The sequence below is a fragment of the Limanda limanda genome, chromosome 18 (genome assembly GCF_963576545.1).
Source record: "Limanda limanda chromosome 18, fLimLim1.1, whole genome shotgun sequence".
NCBI classification, from domain to species: Eukaryota; Metazoa; Chordata; class Actinopteri; order Pleuronectiformes; family Pleuronectidae; genus Limanda; species Limanda limanda.
Window position 1 is genome coordinate 10479333 of NC_083653.1, and position 18802 is coordinate 10498134.

The following is an 18802-nucleotide window of genomic DNA, read 5'->3' on the forward strand; positions in this document are numbered from 1 at the left end:
TGTGTGTGTGTGTGTGTTTGTGTGTGTGTGTCTGCGTGTGTGTGTGCGAGAGAGAAGTTAGTTCTATGTGGCCTGTTTTAGCCATTCAACGACACAACAGCACTACACAAACACACCCTCAAATTCAAATATGCTTTATTTGCATGAATGGGCAATGGCCATTGTTGCAGAAGCAAATGACACAACACAAAGACGACGTAACAGTGAAATAAGGACTAAGCAAACTAAATATTGATAATAATAATATGTGAAATGAAAGATATGTTGCCATATATAATGATAATTTGAATAATATCATATGTATACTCTTTCAACACCATATCTACAGTACTTGTCCACACAAACACACACTCACACACACACACACACTCACGTTGGAGTGATAAATTGCAGTATTCCAACATCTTTGTAGATTTCATCAGACCATGTTTTCAGAAGAAAAGATTAGAAAACTTGTTTGCTCTAACATTATAACCCCCCTCCCTCCGCATGTTTGGCCTATGTAGGTAATAGGCAATTAAAAGAATGCTGCTCACTGATGCTGATGGGAATATGGCCGCAGCTAAAACTCATTAAAATCACATAGCCTATATTCTCAACGTCATAATTAGTCGTAGCCGTGTGTAAAATCCTCGAAATTATTGACTTATTTGATATTTCTTTGGCGCAAAATAATTTCCACAAAGTCTGAGCTAATTGGACGTGTCTTAGGAACAACCTTGAAAGTGTGCGAATGTTTGAAATCAGTGTGTTTGACAAGAGTTAGGCTAAAGTCAACGGGAATGAAGGGCGTGCGCACACACATGTGCATGCACACAGACACACACACACACACACACACACACACACACACACACAGAGCGCCTTGGAGGTGCTTGGGTGGACAGACATGCTGGGAAACCGCCTGGAACTGTATTAAGCCTGACGTCCTTAAAACAAACAATGGCACCATGAAATAAGGGCTTATGCGCTCAAAGTCAAAGAGCCCCTTCAGCAACTCTCCCTGTTTATCTCTCCCTCTCTCTGACACACACACACACAGACACACCATTTCTTGGGGGTTACACACTCAGGCGGCTCTATTGGTTGGGGACCTACTTTGCTCCTGTGAACTCTCACCTGTCAACATGGCGCAGAGGACTTTACTTGGTAAACACGAAAGGACTTTAGCTGTTTACTTCTGGCGGTGACATGGTCCCTTTTATTCAGTGCGAGGCTGCGGTCACAGCTGGTTCTCTCTGTGCATCTCAAGGCAGAGGTTAGATCCACGCCAAATCACGTGCAATAATGTGGCGATTCCAATAAGTCCGCTTACAGACTGCATGTTTTCTGGAATGGGACTTGAGTTATTTTCAGGGACTACGTGACCTGTTGATCGGCTGCATTCGGCATGCATCCAAGTTGGCTTGATTCAATCAAACTGACTCATTGGTTCATGTTTTGGTCCACGCTGCTCTATACCGCCCCACTGAGTATTGTGATGGCTGCTGGAGGGAATCAGGAGTAATAGTTATAAAAGAAAAGATTGTTATTTAATATAGTTGCTTATTGATTCTTCCATTGAATGGATGTCTTAAGTCAAATTTCCTGGGATGTATTTATTTTGTGTTCATTAACAAGAGGTAATAAATTTGCTTATATAATCAAAGAAGTATTTCACATAATATCCTGCACTGGTCTCTGTGCCTTTACAGGTTTCCATAGCCATTATCCTCTGCTGCAGCGATACTGTTTAAAAAAAAAAGAAAAAAAAAGGGCTGTGGCAGATAAGCGGCGGTCTGTTTTCACTCCTCTGATCAGCTGTAATTATATTTGTTGGCGTGGAGGTAAGTGGTCCTCCCCGGGGGGCGTATTGTACTCGACTCTCCCCGTGTCATAAAATAAAATTACAAGGAAAGGAGAAGATATCCTACAATAACAGAGGCGAGTCGTAAAATCAAAGAGTAGCTAAATTAAATCTGAAGGAAAAAAAAAAAACCTCACGGAAAACACATTAGGGCTGTGATGGACGGGGGCAGGGGGCTTCAAATAAAACGCAGGTTAATGACTTTTTAATAGCTTCGACGACTGTATGGTTGGTTAACGCGCACACACACAGACACACACTCTCTCTCTCTCTCTCTCTCACACACACACACACAAAGCTTTCTCCAGCTGACTGGGGCAATTAAGAGCAATTAGTGATCAGTTACCTGTGCTCCAGCCTTTCTGAACTTCCCTAACTACTATAAAGAGCGGCGTCGTGGTATGAAGTGACACGTACGAGGCTTAAGTAGCTTTAAAGTGGCGCTCTCACCACACACAGTCTCCAGTTATAAGTTTAGCTCTCTCCAACAGTTCGCTCTCTTGTTACAGCGACAGAAATTCACACGTCTCGTACCTGTTGGCACCCTCTTGTCAGCTTTATGTATCTGCGGAACCTTTGACCCCCGCGGTGTGGAAGTCGGGCCTGGCACCCAGAGGGCCCCGTGGCCTTTCGCTGGGGACCTCACTTGACCTCTCACCGACCTTTCATACTAGAGGAGATTCGGGCGGCCTCATGGGAGGTCAGGACGAGGGTAGCGCTGTTGTAATGGGCTTGTAAACACAAACAGATAGAGCAGAGCGTTGTCTTTTGTTACTTGTTGATTGAAAATAAATTAGAATGCAATTTTATTTCTATAGCCCTTTATCTCAACAAGTTAATAAAGAGCTTCACGAAATACGTCGGAGTGAAACGAAACAGAACAGAAACATATTAAAAAATCATCAACATCTGCTGAAACCAGTTACATTCAGGTATTAGAAGGCTTTTTTTCTATAAAATGTTTTAATCAATGATGTAGAAACAGTTTAAGAGCTGGCAGGTGTAATCGTGTGGTCCTGATGGTAAAAGCCCGCTCACCATAGGTGCTGCCATGATTTATGATAAACTGGTAAGTGTTGGTTAGAAGATCTTCGAATACAGCTTGGAGTTAGTAGCTCCATAATACATTTGAGGACCAGACTGTGCTGAGCTTTAAAAGTTATCAAAATAATCTAAAAATTCATATAAAAAACAACTCTGTTAAACTGAGGCCCAGTAGATGTACATGTACTGTACTTTATTGTCTCCTTTTTGTACTTTCTCTCTATAAACCCAATGATTTATTTATAAAATATTCTACTGAATCAACTCCCTAACATTAGGAAAACTTGTTGAAATGAAATCTGCATCACCCAGCTATATTATTAATGTGAACAATTTAAATATAATGCTATACCATGATGAAAGGGACCTTTCTGCATTATAACAACTTTTAACTTAAGACAAAATAAAATGACAATAATTCTTTTAATTCTTACATTTCAGTACTTAAAATCCCTGACCTTTATTTTTTAATTGCACACGCTCTGTGAGATCCAATCATTCTCATATATACAGTGTAATGTATTTGTGTGGCTTGTAATTAATCAGAGGAGCTGGGCCATCTCTCCTCTGTTGGTCCATGCATGAGCCTGCTCCAACCACAGGTTAAAAACCAGCAGCAAGTGCACAAGGGAACAAACACACATCAACATCCATAGAAGTTCTGCACACGTACTATTCATATAAGTTAATGCAAACGCACACACACAGGCACACACACACACACACACACTCCGAGCATTTTCAAAGACTTCCCCGTGGACAGAGGTGTCTGCCAGCGCTGCTATAAATCACGTTGAGTCTGGTGCTGAGGGCAAAGCACACCTTGTCCACGTCGCCCCCACTCCTGGGCTGAATAAACCATAACATCCTGCCTCTCGTGCTGCCCGACGCCCTCCGAGCATGACCCCAGAGAACACCCACCCCCCCACGCCATGCCACAATCCCCCCCCTCCTCCCTTCCTCCAGCTCATCTCTCGCTCCATCCTTGCCATTGTTCCTCCTCCTCCTCTTCGGTCGAACCTATCTATCTTTGGGAATATCAGCTGCCGTGGTGCACATGGCTGGGCAGAGCTCCGCTTGTTTGGAACAACACACAACCCCCCCCCCCCCCCTCCTGTCTATCTCCTTTTAAAACTTTTTTCCCCCCTATTCCAATGACTTCCTGCTCGGAGAGTGGGATGAGAGAAAGAAAACAAGGGGGGTGGAGGGAGAACAGCAAAACAGCAGGAAGCAAGCGTTTAGCAAGAGGATGCCGACACCCTCATTCTGTCGTGTGCCGGCTTGGTTCAGGTGCTCTGAGCCAACCAGCTTCCTCCGCTCCATTTACCTCAGGGTGTGCCGCATTTGGCTGCAGAATCGTGCACCTTTCCCTCATGACCCCCTCTGGAGGAAGTATAATGTTTCTGGAAAGAAAGGGAGATGATTTTACAATCCCCGGCCAGAAGAGCCAAGTGCGCAGGCCTCATAATAGAGCACCGAACCCCCCCACCACCACCACCCAACAGAGACATAAAAGCGAACAAAGAATAAAGAATGCGTGAAGCGTTGTGTTATCTGCTGATTATTTCCCTTGATTTTTAGTGCTGCAGAGGGAGAAACTGAGCAAACAAGCCACACAGCGGTTGGTTCTTGGCATTCCACAGGAGGTCTGACTGTAGACAAAACCAGACAAAACCCACTTTGGAAAAGGAAAGCTCTGCTGTATGTTGTTTGGCAGGCGACCACACACATGATTACTTCCCCTAAAATGTAATTTCTAAGTAAAAGGTTCAGAATTGCCAATAAATTCACTGATATGCAACAGTGTGTTTTAATTTGAAAAGGAGACACCTGTTTTAGATGTTGGAATTCAGATTTTCGGGAATAAACCTGCTCCTTTACTACAAAACAAACACGTACATAAATGCATGAGCTCACACGTGTAAGTGTTTCCATGCACACGCACGCACACACACACACACACACACACACACACACACACACACACACACACACACACACACACACACACAGACGAGACCAAATATCTCCCTAACCCCTTTCATATGCCCGGGTACATCCACCAGAACGCCAGAGGAGCCTTGAAAGGACAAGAATAGCGAGGCATGTGCCTATTTGTGGCATCATTGTCACAGAGATAAAAGATCTCACCGTAACGCTCACACACGCACACAATCCCACACACGCTCACATACATGAGCAATCATGCACTCCAATCATTACCATAACGTACAGTTCAAGGGAAATATTTACAGATCCACACTGGTTAGGACCGTGAGGAACGAGATTTAAAAACACAAACATCTACCCATGCACAGATACTCTTTCTCTCTCTTTCTGCTACACACACATACGCACACACACTCTCGCACACGCACATTGTGCAGGCATTAGACAGACTTACAGACGCACTGTGCAGTTCCTAGAAGAGACGGTAGAGTAATCTCCTCTTTATACAACCATAAGCAGCTTCGCTCACGCAGATGCATGCAGTGTGTGCACAGTATGGACTTGTGTGTGTGTGTGTGTGTGTGTGTGTGTTTGTGTGTGTGTGTGTGTACGTGGTTATGTGGCACCACAGCTCCATGCTTTTACCATGGGTTAACCTGACTATAAATGAGCAGCAGTGGCACCTGTGCCGGTACAGATCCAGTGTTAGGACAGAGGAGTCCTATAATAGGTGTCTTTTGTTCTGTTGGTATGAGGCTCTGGATTCACCTTCAAACAGGGTCATGTTTGCAGTGTTCATGAGAAGAGTCCGTTTGTTCTCCCTCTTCTTTTCCGCTTCATGAGCGTAGATCTCCCTCGAAACTTTCCAAATTATCATTTTGTACTCTTTTGTCATATCAAGTTTTTTTGAGTTATTTTACAATATGTCTGAGGAAAATGTTTCTGTTTCAAACAACCTCATCTTTTCTCTTCAGCATTATGAATTTCCTGAATAACGTTACCAGCCTGCTAAATCGTTAGCCTCCATAGCTCCTATAGACAGAGACAATAAGGTTAACATTAGCATTGTTTGTGTTGCCTAGCAAAGGTGTTCTCACAACTTAACTACTTCCCACAACGTAACTCATTTGATAAGCATCAGGCAGGCGAATTTAGACTTTCTCAATAGCAAACTGAAATGTTTTCATTCAGACGAGAACAAAGTGGAACCATTTAATTTTAGGGCTTGTGCAAAAAAATTTGCTAATTGTATAAGACTAGATGGACCGATAACTTTATCCGTTGGTTAACTTAAGTTTACTGCTTGGAAAATCTATACAGGTTCTGTCATTTTATTTCACTAAGAGAACGGCTGCAGAAGGAGTCACAGCTGCTTGTATTCCTGAGATGAGTGATTAGTTATTGATTAGCTATTGATTAGTTATTACCTCGACCAAGGAGGTTATGTTTTCATCAGCGTTTGTTTGTCTGTCTGTTAGCAGGATTATGCAAAAACTACTTAACAGATTTTCTTGAAACTTGATGGGAGGTTGGAGTATGGACCAAGGATGTACTCATTAAGTTTTGTAGCAGATTAGACAAAGGGGCAGATCCAGGATTTAATTTTTCTAACTTTCATTTTACATGTTCATGAACTTTCACAAGATGGGGCGTTTTATTCAAATTTTTGTGGATTTAACTAGAAATAATGGCATGGGTGGAGTGCTAATATCTATGAATGTGAAATTTGCTGAGCAGCTTGATAACAATGTGGATGTATCTGATCTCTATACATACATGTGGAATACGTGATAAAGTGGCCTTTGGTTATCCCGGTTAATTATCCTGTTTGTCTGATGGTTTGTTCACCCTGACTAACTTCCTTCACATAAATACACAAACAAAAACACACGCACAAACACACACACACACACACACACACACACACACACACACACACACAAACACACACACTCTGCTGTTTTTCTGTGTCTTTAGCTAAGCCAGAGGACAAGTGATGCCCGGGGCCGTTCCTGCTCCTCCTGGCCTTTTCCTTGCAGGAATCTCTTCTTCCTGTACGGAAGTTTATCGTGGTCAGCCTGCCTGTCACTGACGCCTCCCGGAGGAAAGTGACAGCAGCTTTATTCACCCGCTGACCCGTAAAGAGGACAGAGGAAGAAAAAAAAAACCAGACAAGTGTGTGTGTATGTGTGTGTAACCTGACTAAGGACTTCTTTTCTCTCCGGTAAGGAGACACTTTGAATCTTGTGCATTCAGCACAACCTTTGAACATGTGTGTGCGTGTCATGTGTATTTGTGTCCAGTGTAATGTCCTTAAACTGACCCCACGCCAAAATGAATGCATCTTCCGCCTCCTCTTTTCAACCCTTTTTGAGTCGAGATTGAAAGAAAACACAACAAATCCCCATATCAGCCAGGAGATGAACTTTTATCTGAGCCGAACAACAAACCGCTCAGTTGTTTGGTTCTTATTTTCAATGAAGTCCACCTGTTCCGATGAGCCATTTCCAACTTTGTCTGATGTCAGTCTTTTGTCCTTCCCATCACACCCAGGAGACCCAGGCTCTGGCCTCGTCTTGACCCAGTTCAGGGCTTACATTCTGGGCTTTCTGATCCGTCCACTCTCCCCTCTCGCTGTGTGGGGGTTCAACCCAGAGTCCTGAGATTATCGCATGGTCACTTAAGAGGGAATGAGAGCGAGCGAAGTGCTGTCCACTTAGCTGAAGATTATCCTTTAAAAGGAAGGGATGGCAGTGGAGATGGAGGAGAGAAGGAGAAAAAAAAAGTATGTGCTTAAGAGATGAATAGAGGGGGTGGATGGAGGGAGAGATTGCGAGGAGAGAGAGATGGAGAGAGGGCAAATGAATCATATGGAGATAAAGTGTGTGTGGGAGAGGGTTAACAAAAAAGCGAGGAGAGAAATACGGCATCGAGGGAAAGATCTAAATGAAAAGCTGAGATGGAGGTGAGGCGACAGAGCGAGAGGGAGGCAGAGATGGAGAGATAAAGAGAGGAGGAAGCAGGAAGGATGAGGACAAGAGCGGGATTAAGCCGTGAAAACAGTGAATGTGAAGTGTTCACTACCAAAACTGAAGACCCTTTTCCAGAGCTTTTTTAGGTTACTGTGGTGAATAACATATATATATATATATTATAAGATCTATATTTATGCAAGTGGAAATCTGTATTTATATTGCACTTTTCTATTCTTTTTATGAACACTCAAAGTGCTTTACAATATAGTTTTAGATACACACATTCACACAGTGCATCTATGTGCAGCACTTTTCTCTATGAAAGGGAATAATTCAGAGTTCAGTATCTTGCCCAAAACAACTTCGGCATACGTAATCTGATTTATTGAGGTATTACCTACAGAAAGAAAAGAGGATTGTTTAATTTTAATTTCCATTCAAGTTTGTGGTTAATAGTATCTACCTGAGATATATTAAGGTTTGTCATTAAACATCATAGTTAAGATGAATTGTGTCATCAGTTTGAAGAACTACTGCAGCAACCGGCTTGTTTGTAAACAGTCCAAACTGTGCACATTGGGTTCATTAATTTACTTTGACTGTGGTGAGTTCCCTTGTTGCTGGATCCTGACTTCAAGTCGGTTATATCATAATTTTAAAGACTAAAATAATGTGAGCAATGGCTAAAGAGAAATATATCAAATAAATCAAAGCTCACCTTGACAGAATCCAGGTTGTGAAAATAGAAATGTGCAAATGCCTTCAGAGATGGATGGATATTTATAAACTTAAAAAACAACCATCAAGTCTTACAGTAAGTTTCTGGTCGACCATGTGCTGGTACAACAGCCTCAGTGCACTTTGCCAGATCACCATTCTTTCATAACTTTTTCCCTCACTTTTTGTTTTCGATTATGGTGCAGGTGAGCACGGTCTCATCTCCCATGGGTGCTTGATTGAGTTGAGAGTTGACTGCAAAGGTCACAGCCAGTGATTTACATCATTCTCATACTATCAAACCGCTCTGACCCTCTTATGCACTGTGGACGGTGCCTTGTCATTCAGTTTCGCTTCTCATTTTTCAGGGTTTTCCCTCTAATTTGTCAACCATCTGTAATTTCAAAACTTTGGCAATGAGTTAAAATGCTCTTCTAGAATTTTGTCTTCACAGACCTTGTTGTCCAGTTTTCTTCATCCACCACTTGATTTGCTTTGTTTCATGTTTCTTATGGTTTCTTCTTCTAAAGTCAATGTCCTATGTGTCGTATGAGATATTATATGCAAAACTTGCGGGATCACTTTTCAACTTTCAACACAACTCTAGTCATTATCCACCTGTGTGTTATTTCATTCTTTGCATCTTTAGTGTATGTCAGTAAAAAGTATAATCATTTTGCTGCACCATTTTACCTGGTGACTGATGATGGGGCAGGAAATTCTGGCTTTTGGTATTTAAGAAAAACTCCTTTCAACCTCAACATGCAGAATTCAAACAGCATCCGTTCATGAATTTATCTGTAAGGGAATGAACTGGGAGAATGCGTGGGTTTTCAAGGGGTTTGGGGGGACTAAGCGATAAAGAGAAAGATCATTCCCCATCATTTGATTGGATCAGTGGCTCTGCCTGTGTCCAAGTGTTGTATTCCCCTGGTGGACAGAAGTGTGCACGCCCACTGATAAACACACACACACACACACACACACACACACACACACACACACACACACACACACACACACACACACACACGCATAATAGAGTGGACACTGTCTAAATTTCCCCCTTGACATAGTGGAGAGGAAAATCTCCTTATGCTCTCTCTCTCTCTCTCTCTCTCTCTCTCTCTCTCTCTCTCTCTCTCTCTCTCTCTCTCTCTCTCTCTCTCTCTCTTCCCTCTCTCTCTCTGTCTCTGTCTCCTTCTCTCTCTCTCTCTCTCTCTCTCTCTCTCTCTCTCTCTCTCTCTCTCTCTCTCTCTCCCTTTCCCTCTCTCACTCTGTCTCTCTCCCTGTCTCCCTCCCAGAGCAGAGGACAGTCTCGCTGGAGGAAGTGGAAGGGGTTCAAGGATGATAGAGAGGGAGGGGTGGGGGCGGAGGGAGGGCGTTCCCCATGTTAATCTCCTCATTTTCATTTCTCTTACCATGTGGGATTAGAATGATTTTATTTAAAGTGTCAGCTTGAGCCACCGGATTGAGAAATCTGGATTTCATAGGGATTATTATTACAGATAAAAAATGCATACAGAGACACACACACACACACACACACACACACACACACACACACAGATTTTTCTCCTCTCCGTCACTCACTAATGACCTGCTTGACCAACAAATGGTATTTATCCTCAAATTCAGTGCAGGGAACACAAAGAGACATTCTGATACACTGAAAACTCGAGCGCAGAAAGTCTGTATGCGTGTGTGTGTGTGTGTGTGTGTGTGCGTGCGTTTGTTTTGGATCTTTTCTATTTTGTAATATATCAATTCCAAGTTTCCTCTCTAATGTGCATTCACAGTCACATTGTAGACCCATGATCCCTCCTTTATTTTTCTTTTTACGTTCATCAGGACATCATGCAATCTCCTGTCACCCTTGGCCAGGCCAAGTGAAATGAGGTGAACACACTCTAACCAAAGCTTCCCTGTTCTGTGTGCGAGATTTAACATCTAATCTACATTAGGATAAGGCTTTCACCACTCAGGAAAAAAAAAAGAAGAATAAAAAACACCATCACCTTTTCATCCTAGGGCCAAGCCTTTTATTCCTCCTCTTCTCATTACATTAAAGGATGAGGGAGGCCGTGCAGTGGCTGAGCGGTATTTAAAGACACCATCCCCTTCATCTGTTTAATTTCTCTTTATTTAAGAGACTCCCTCCTCCCGTCAGCGCTCCCTCGCTCTGTTTAATTTCTCTTTATCTAAAGACTCCCTCCCTTACTCTGACTGATTGATCTTTGTCTCACTGCAAATGACGTGGACAGAGTTGTTTGCAGCAAGGTGCCTAATCCGACCTCTGTGACGGGGACGCTGTGTCTGAGAAGGATTAAGCTCTCAAAGAAAATGAACGGTTTCACATGGCGCAGTCTGCTGACAAGACTTTTACAAAACTTTTTAGAAAATATTGTTATTCCTCTAAGGAATTATTCTTAGCTTTGTACTCTTTACGTTGCAGAGCAGTGGAGGCTAAACCTGTTCACCTCTGTCCTCTCCAATTCAACTGTCAGTATATTACAGGATAATTTTAGAAATATCCCACTGACATACCAGAAAAAGTTTGATTGGTAATAATATGAATTTTTAAATGTCATGAGGCTTTGTCTACTTGAATTTACTGAGAGAGAAATATTTGAAAATGAGATAATAAGGAAGTGTAAAAAGTGATGAATAACATTTACACCCCTGATGTCGGTGAGAACAACTCCCTAGTGTTTTTTCTCTAATGTGAATGAGCTCATGATTTTAAAGTGCAGGCGTCCAGACAAGTAGTGAGAGTGTACCCCCATGAATAAACACACATGTGCATCACACACACACACACACACGTAAACACACATTTTAAGGGCAAGGTCTTGGGAAGTAGGTTAAGCAGGCCGGGATCACCTCTCGCTGGTCTCTCCCAGCTTAGAAGCACTGAGAGACTCGGGACAGGAGGGAGGGGTGGGTGACGGAGGTGGAGAGAGAGGATAGGAGGGTGAGGGGGTGAGTGTGGTGGGAGGAGAGGGGTGATGGAGAAATCTTCCAGAGGACATCTGTCACAGTGAGCAACTTGTGAGCTGCTTTTTTCCAGCCTGCTCTGTGACCCACAGATTCTCTTGCATGACTGACCAAGAACTAAAAGAGTTTTAGAGGGGGTCTAAGCCCCTGCTCATGGCCCGGGAGACCCCATACAGACACGGCTAAATAAAGTCTCTATCATATAGAACGGACAATACGGGATAATACCGAATAACACGGAATCCCCCCCGTTTAAGGGACAATTATCTGCAGATTTCTAGGCCGCACAAGTCGGAATCTTTAATTCATGAAAAAATCACACAATGACAGGAAACGGCGGTGCCTCTCTGCTCTTTCCTGCCGCAGATCATTTTTATTAAAACTCCGTATGACACGTCTGTTGCTGTATTGTGACCATGTGTCCATATCTGGGGATGTCGTTGGTGCTGAATAGAGAGCTGCACATTGCAAAAGTGCACGCATGAGAACATTTCTCCCCCTCTCGCAGGTGTTTAAGCTGTACAGTAAACAATAACGCTTTACGCTCCTAAATGCCCACACGCACACACACACATGCAAACACAAAAGGTTCATTGTGTGTTGCTGTGTGTCCGCTAACCCATCCTTTTTAATCTGGGATTATGGTATTCCCATCGTGATGGCAAGAGAGGAAACAATGCTTTATTTCATGGGAGGAAATGTGCAATAATGATGTTAACACCTCAATCTGCCTTATTTAACTCTCTCACACTCTCTCTCTCTCTCCGTCCCTTCGCACACACACACACACACACTGTTCCTCTTTCACTAAGCGCACACACACACACAAATCTAAATCTCTTCAGGAATGAAATCCAATCTGAATTTGATAAATCATATTCCAAATTTTGAATGACAAAATATTTCTGTGTGTGTGAGAAAGATAGAGCGAGAGACCAAGAGAGACAGAGAGAGAGTGCCTGTGAGCCCCATTGTGAGCGTACACTATACTGTATAGCTGCTCCCATGGGGTGTAATCCGACACTAAAATGTCCATTAACACACTATCAAAGCTATTCTTCTCCGTTGTGTCACACTTCCAAGAGCCATTTGTGGCTTTAGTGCTTCTGCTACTCAGCCTCTTTAATGTAGTTCACAGTTCGTAGTAACAGGAAGCCGTATTTATGGATAAGGAGTTTTTCAAATCCTTCGCCCTGAAGCCAAAACACTGACGGAGTGTATGAGTTTAGATTTGGGGAAAATATTCCTCTTGTCCCAGAGCAGATTATTATGCTAAAGCCAAGTCCGATATTTGATACCTATTTTTTTGACATAAAGGAAATCATAATTTCCCCATTTCAATGTTTGTAACGAAGCGGTCTGGATTTGGAGATGAGGTGCTTGTGTGTGAGAGGTAACGGCGTGCTGGTCTGTGAATAAGACCTCTGATGATGGCTGTGTTTTTATTGTGAGGCCCCAGGTGCTGCCAGTGTCACACATGGACACTCATGGCACCGGTGTCCTGGCACACACACCGACCAACCAGAGAAGGGCCAAGACGCGGTGTGTGTGTGTGTGTGTGTGTGTGTGTGTGTGTGTGTGTGTGTGTGTGTGTGTGTATGTGTGTGTATGTTTATCTGCATGCAGGATACAAGGCTAAAACATGTCCTGGTGTGTGTGTGTGTGTGTGTGTATGTGTGTGTGTATGTGATTGTGAGACTTTTCTGCCTGAGAGTGTTGGTGTGGAATGCAGATGAGTACGATGATAATACCACCATGCTAATGCTAATCTATCTCTTTATTTTACACATATAATCTTTGTCCTATGTCGTATTCTCCAGCCGGGCTTTTATATGGGGCTTGATTAGGTCATGCAATGCATGTATTGCATTTTAATACAGGTAAATGATTTATAGCACCAGAAAAATAGATTTCAACGACATCACTATGTAAAGAAATAACACCAGAGCTTTCTAAAGCCTCATACAATTACTTTTCATTGTTTGTCTCTAACCATTTACGTTAGTACATTTTAATTTCAGACGCATTTAATTACGGTAATCGCGGAGTCGTGAGTGGACGTGCACATGCATGTATATATGTATGTGTGTTTGCACATATGTATGCATGCAGGCGTGTGTGTCTGTGTGTGCGTGTGTGTGTGTGTGTGTGATTGCGCACCAGCTGTCTGATCAGTAATCAGTTAGCAGTGGGCTAATGCAGCCTCCTTAACCCAGGGGCCTCATAAGACCGCCTCTGGCCCAGCCCCTCTCTCTGCCAGGGACAAATCCATTACCCAAAACAAGGACATCAAATGTCAACAAACAAACACACACACACACACACACACTCGCACACACGCACTTGCTCCAAAGAGTATTTGATTGATGCCATGAAAGGAAAATGTCTCTATGAAATGCTAAAGAAAACACAGTGACAATAAATATCGACACACCTCTTTGTGATTAGCTTTAAAGCCAGTCGCCAGAAAAAAGCTGTCCGATGTTATCTACTGTATCTTTACAGTGCGGATGATTGATTTTATTCAGGGACAATCTTCGAGCGCTTAAATGACCTCTTCATTTTTAGGAATACAGAAAAAAAACTTTGAGGCAGTTTTTTCATACAGGGGATGCAGCCCTTAAAGGAAAGGGAAACCTCTCCGAAGGGACCCTGGGCATTTTGTCAAGGCCTCTGTGACCAAACCACCGTTCTACAAAGGCTTAAATAGCAGATAAACTGCAGTGAAAACAGCCCCTCAGAAGTGCTACAAAGACTGTGGCGACTCCCCAAGGGCCCGATGGTAAGCAGCAAGCGTTTACATCTCAGTGGCCCTTGTAGCATGTACAGTGATCTGGCAGGTAGCGGAGCTTTGATGCTCCGTCACCCAGCAGGTCGAGTGCATCGGTCCCCAGGGTGATGCTGCTTCCTGGGCTGTCCTGCCCGGGTAGCAGGGCCCCCTCCACGGGAAAAAACCTCCCTGGTGCCCATACCCAGCAGATGGCCTCAAAGAGGGACCAGAGACACGGGGCCAACAATCCAGCTCTCGAGCAGAGGAGCAAATGGCCTGTTAATATTTCATACAAATACTCTCACTCATCTCCGAGCGTGGAAACGGACAGGACTGAGGGTGCAGCGTGGGTGTGGGTGAAGGGACGAGTGTACAGGGGTTTCTGGGAGAAATCAAAGACGTTTTGATGAAATATGAATCGTTTTCCCACTCACAGGTGCGGCACAGTTCCACTCCTTGTGCATAGTAATCACTAATCACACATGTTTATCAAAGGGGAGAATTCGGCCCAAAGATCCAGGAAGAAATGCAGAAATAGATGAACTGAATTAAGATTAAGATACAGATACATTAAGATACATTTTTTTGTCCCAAACACATGCACAGACATGCACAAGCACACTCATGCAAGGAGGGAAATTTAATCTCTGCTTTTAACCCATCTGGTGCAGGACACACAGAGCGGTGGGCAGCCATGTACGGCGCCCAGGGAGCAGATGTTGGGGGAGTAAGGTGCCTTGCTCAGGGGCACTAGACAGGGTAGGGAGAATCCTCTTGGATTTTTGGACAGATCAATCCAGGTTGGTCTTTTTGTTGTTTCTCCGTGGAGTCGAACCAGAGACGAACCAGAGACCTTTTCTGCCAATAGTCCAAGTTTCTGCCACTAGTCCACCGCCTCTCCGAAATACCTCTCCGAAAATTACAAATACTGCTTTTTAATATGAATAAAACCGTCCCTCCTCTTCACCAATGCACACGCACACATCTCCCCAATTAAGCTCGGAACCAGATCCTTCCTTGAGCCTCTGCTGTATCTTGCGAGCGTAACCTGCGCGCTAATAGCCCATAACCCCTGTACAGATCAGTGGAGGTTATGCTGTTTGCTGGTCGGTAATTGCCCTCTTCATCAGTACTCTGTCTGCGCGACCAGCAACGCAGCCAGCCCCGAGGTCTTCCTGATGTCATTAATGTGTGATTAGGGCCGGTGGGGAGCAGCAGTTAGGAGGTTAAAAAGCCCCTGACAGCCCTCATCATCGGCGAGGAAACCCTGAGACTGATGCCGGGGCCGTGCAGATGGGAGAGAGCGAGCGGCTGCCAGACTCCTAACTTGTTATTCCTCCTCACTTCCAAAAATCCTGCCACGCCAATAAATGGCTCTGACATTGCCTGCACATGTACAGCCACGCGCACGCAGGTACTAATAAATCCTGAAACATACAAACAGCTTTTTTTATTGTTAAAATCTCATCAACCTTTCTTGGTTGATGGAGAAATAATATTGTCAGAGCGAGAGCAAGGATTTGGAGAAGGACTGGGAAAGCTGCCAAAATGTTCATCCCACTTTAATTCATTCAATTCCGCAAAGTTTTGTCGTTCCTTTAAACTTAATGACACTGATTGGACTTGAAATGACGAGCCGGTCTTGGGGGAAGGAAACCTGACAAGTTAAACTTGACACAAGCAATCTAAACTACAAGCAAAAGTGTCCGCCTAAGTGCTCAATCATGTCAGGGTTTTTTAGGATTCCTTTAAGTTGTCATCTTTAATACATGAGACGATTTCCTGCCTGACTGTGCAACAAAGTCATTAGACTGGGAGGAAAGATGAAATATAAATCAAGCGTCCCTCTCGGCCCCCTCCCCAGTGAACAGGTGGCTGAGTTGAATGAGAGGGTGCGCTAACTTGGCTGTCACCGTGTTTTCCAACAGAACCGCTGCCTTCTAAAGCCAAACCACCGTGAATTATACATCTATGGCAGTAATTCTCTCAGAGGAGAGCGAGAGAGAGAAAGTGAGAAGGGGAGGGGGGGCTAAGAGAGTTAGAGAGATTAATGGTTGAAGCGGTTGTTTTTGACGCAGCGATCCTTGGCTCCTCTTCCTGCCCGCCCGCTTATTGGCTTTTCAGAGCACATTTATTTATTTCGTTAACAAGAGAGAGCAGCCACGTTGCTGTCACTTTTTTGGCTCGCCCGGTGCCACAGCAGACTTGTCATCTCCTACACCGTGGCGTGCGCCTTTGAACCCTGCCACGAACTACAGAGTGAGAATATTAATAGTGCAACAAACAAGACTTTAAAAATAGCAGGGTTCTGTCAGGGGCCAAATGTCGCTGACACTTTTTGTCTGGCAGACTGACCGGCAGGACAAATAAAAAAAGAAAAAAGGTGTTGAGGGGAAAATGCATTTTGTCCCGTTTTATGACAGATTTTCAAGGACTTCAGAAGTTAGCAATCAAAAGTCATTATCTCATGATGCTTCTAAACGAGTACTCACCTTGTATTACGTGTGTAAAATCAATATGACACATATAGCCGATTCAAGATAATGATTAGATCTTTTAGTTTTTTCTTCTACAAAAAATTAGAGTGCAAGCGTTGTTAGAAGGGTTTCCACCAGCCGCCTGCGGGCAACTTTTAATTGCAGACGTTGTCTCAGGTCATCAATAAGACACAACAGCTATTACAGGAAACAATTCATCCAGCACAGCAGAGAGTACGGACAGATTTTGATGTCAGTGAAAATGAATTATTACTCGGAACTACTTCATTTAACCAGAATATTTTTTACACTTTCACTTTTAAAGTTACTTAAAAGCACGGCACTGTGTGTTACTGATCAAACTTGAATGTGCCTGGTGACTCAAGTCTCCTTCACATCACAAACCTGAAAAGAAAAATACCTTCAAGGGTTTAACTTCAAAATTTGCTCTGCAATAACAAAGATCTGAATAAAAATTTTCAGCAAATGGGATTTGGAATAATTAGATTTGAGTTCAAGAGTTTCTCAAGTTAAAGTTGAGACAGCGAGTAGTGTGAAGTCACCCAAAATTCTGAATCTGATATGAATCGTCGACTCATGGACTAATCTTTATTCAGCGTCCCGGGGGAGTCCTCACAAAGAGCCGCTACCGGCTTAGCCAATAAAGTTATTCAAGTCAGTTTCAGCATGTTCCAGCGTAATCTGTCCGGGAGGTCGTGACCTCCACATCCCCTACCCGTGGAATAAAGAGGACCTCAGGCCGGGATGACAGGAGAAGTCTTCCAAGGAGTTCATGTTACCGCATGTCATAATAACAAGAAGCTACTGTTCCCCCACCAGGCTCCTTCCCCCTTTGTCTTGGAGGGGCTCTGGACAGGGGCAGACAGGACGCGCTGGCAGAGCTGAAACTGAATATTATCATTGGGGGGAATCTTGTTTCATGTTACTGAGGCCAGCTAGCAGGGTGCACTGTCACCTCACCTGACAGGAGGAGTTCACTTACAAACACTGAGAGTTTTCACAAGCGCCTAATCAAATTAATCTACACTGTCCAGTTTCCTTCCTTTGACCCTTTTACAGTCTTATTTATACGCTACACACCTTCACAGACGCTCGCCGTACACTCGCACACAAGTGTTGACCGCTTAACTCCCCCCGCTCACCCTCCACGGCGATTGAGAGGTCAATATCTCACTTTACAGCCAGCTACACTTTCCTCTGTCACTCACAGCTCCCGGTCCATTCAAACAGCAGGTTAGCCCGACAAAGGAGACCGCAGGGGAGCTGCCCGAGCCTTCCGCTTACACACACAAACACACACTCGGGCCTGCATGCGCACAGACACACACGCCTGACGCGGACAGTGCGAGCCGCGGCGCCGCTCGTAGCTTGACGGGTGCTTTGTGCTTATCCGTCAGCCAGCCCCTGGGTCCTGAAGATACCTTCAGTCAGCGAGCGCGGCTCCCTGAAAGGAGGGATTCACACAGCTCTGAAATATTGATGCCAGGAGGGCACCTGGAGCACGCCGACCTTTTGACCTCTCCTTTACATTCTTAGAGTGGAAGAGGCGGAGGAAGAGGCGGACTCCGGGAATGGCAGGTGTGGCCAGGTAATAAAGCCAATAAACTTTTGAGGGCATTCGTTGGCACAGATCCTCCAATGAGTATAATAGATATGACGGCCACTATGTAGGGCGTTACGTTTTGAAGAAAAGTTTATACTTGAATTTTTAGAATTACCTTTCGTTTGGGTGAAAAATATCTCAAAAACTCTCACCAGAGGACAGACGGCATAGCGTTAGCCTTTCGACTCTAGGACAGCGACATGGAGTGATGAGAGAGAGAGATGGAGAGGGAGGGAGCGAGGAGCGGGTCGGGAGTTTGACATTCCTGTGGGCGATGTGTGTCTCGTCAGTGAACGCGCTTGGATTCTTTTAACGGGAGTCGATTCCCCTCTTCCGCTTCCCAAGCACTCACTGTGAGCTGAGCCGGGGTAATGCCATTGAGCGGGGACAATGGGTCCTCTT